Source organism: Bos indicus x Bos taurus, chromosome 29 (assembly GCF_003369695.1).
Source record: "Bos indicus x Bos taurus breed Angus x Brahman F1 hybrid chromosome 29, Bos_hybrid_MaternalHap_v2.0, whole genome shotgun sequence".
Lineage (NCBI taxonomy): Eukaryota > Metazoa > Chordata > Mammalia > Artiodactyla > Bovidae > Bos > Bos indicus x Bos taurus.
This window is the reverse complement of record NC_040104.1, coordinates 24,165,042-24,167,162: the sequence shown is the minus strand read 5'-3', so window position 1 is coordinate 24,167,162 and position 2,121 is coordinate 24,165,042. Positions and strand designations below refer to the sequence as shown.

General features: G+C 39.9%; 1 pseudogene; it reads left to right on the top strand.

Annotated features, from left to right (window-relative positions):
• The first annotated feature begins 398 nt into the window (after window positions 1–398).
• On the top strand, window positions 399–1,322 carry LOC113886578 (annotated as a pseudogene).
• The last annotated feature ends 799 nt before the right edge of the window (window positions 1,323–2,121 follow it).

Here is a 2,121-nt window from a genome sequence, read left to right as displayed (position 1 = left end):
AGCATGTAAAATAGGCATACTAGTATTTGCTCTGTAGAAGAGTTGAGAGGAATGAAAACAAATCATGGAAAGTTCTTATAATAAAGTTAACAGAAAATTTCTTTGGCTGTCTAGGGACTGGGCAATACTGAGGCCCACTGGGAGAGTGCTTTGGTTTGATAGCATAGAACAAACAAAGGAACATTCCATCTTATATTTGTTAATATTTACATGTCCTATGTTACTGTAGATTAGGAACAGACAGAGAACTGGAACATACTAAATGTAGATTAGGAACAGACAGACAACTGGAGCTATCTGCTTGAAAAGTCTTGGTTTTTATATTACACATCACTGTGTTATAAGACAATAAATACCCACTACAATTTTTCGTTTCTTCCATAAATCCCCAGAGGAAAATGGCAGCAGGAAATCACTCCGCAGTGACTGAGTTCATCCTTGCTGGGCTAACAGAGCATCCAGGACTCCAGCTGCCCCTTTTCCTCCTCTTCCTAGGAATCTATGTGGTCACGGTGGTGGGGAACCTGGTCACGATCACACTGACTGGGCTCAGTTCTCGCCTGCACACCCCCAGGTACTATTTCCTCAGCAGCTTGTCCTTCATTGACCTCTGTCAGTCCACTGTCATTACCCCCAAATGCTGGTGAGCTTTGTGACAGAGAGGAATGCTATCTCCTACCCAGCATATATGACTCAACTCTTCTTCTTCCTTGTTTTGTTATATCAGAAATTCATATGTTGGCTGTACTGGCATATGATCGCTATGTTGCCATCTGTAACCCCTTGCTTTACATGTCGCCATGTCTTATCAGCTCTGTTCTTGCATGGTAGTCACAGTTTATATCATGGGCTTGACTGGTGCCACAGCTCACACAGGCTGCATGCTAAGAGTGCTTTTCTGCAAGGCTGATGTGATCAACCATTACCTCTGTGATCTTTTTCCTCTACTGGAGCTCTCCTGCTCCAGTATTTACATCAATGAGGTGGTAGTTTTGTGTTTCAGTGCATTTAATATCCTCACCCCAATCCTGACCATCCTCAGCTCCTACATCTTCAACATCCTCCAAATCCACACCAAGGAGGGCAGGTCCAAAGCCTTTAGCCCATGCAGCTCCCATATCTCAGCTGTTGCTATCTTCTATGGATCTGCAGCATTCATGTACCTGAAGCCATCATCAGTCAGCAACATGGACCAGGGGAAAGTGTCCTCTGTGTTTTACACCATTATTGTGCCCATGCTGAATCCCCTGATCTACAGCCTGAGGAATAAAGATGTCAAAATTGCCTTCAATAAAATCCTTGAAAAAAGAAGTTTCCTGTGAAAATGAGTGTTTTGCCTTGGCAAAAATTTATAATTTCCTGAGAAAGTTTGGTAAGGAAACAGTCCAGACATGGGAATGTGTGTCCACAAGTAATTAGATGGTTTCTACTATTAATTCCTGATTTTGGGGGATGAAAGTGGCAGGGAGAGGACTGGAGTCATAGTGTTATCATATGGAAAGCAGTGCTGTTTGAGGATGTGCCAGAGTCCACATGTCCATAAAACTCTGTATTACCTCTAAACATTAATACAGTATTCAAAGGCCTTCATGTGTATTACTATAAACATGGAATATGGAACTTTTTTAGCCAAGACTTATTCATCTTTAATTTTTTTTTTAAATTTTAAATTTTTGTCTTTTTGGCCACCCTGCATGACTTGCAATATCTTAGTTCCCCCAACCAAGAAGTAAACTTGGGTCCACACATTGAAAATGCTGAGTCCTAACCGCAGGACTGCCAGGGAAATTCAAATTTTATTTTTCTTAATTCGAGGAATAAATCCATCTAATCAGTATCCTTTGTTTTTCTCAATATGTTGTGTACCTGTTGTTGTTTACTAGTAAGACAAATCTCTATAATAAACAATGTTTAGCCATTTTGAATCTATAAAATTCGATCTTTAATTCTTAATTTGTGCACAGAAATGTATTAGGAGTTACAAGGGCATATGATGAGTGATAAGACATAATTCCTATGTCATAGGACACACATATGCTCCACACTATAGTGGAGAGATTGACAATAATAAACAGCACTGAAAAATCATGTTTATTTTGACTTCTATCTTTATGCAGCATT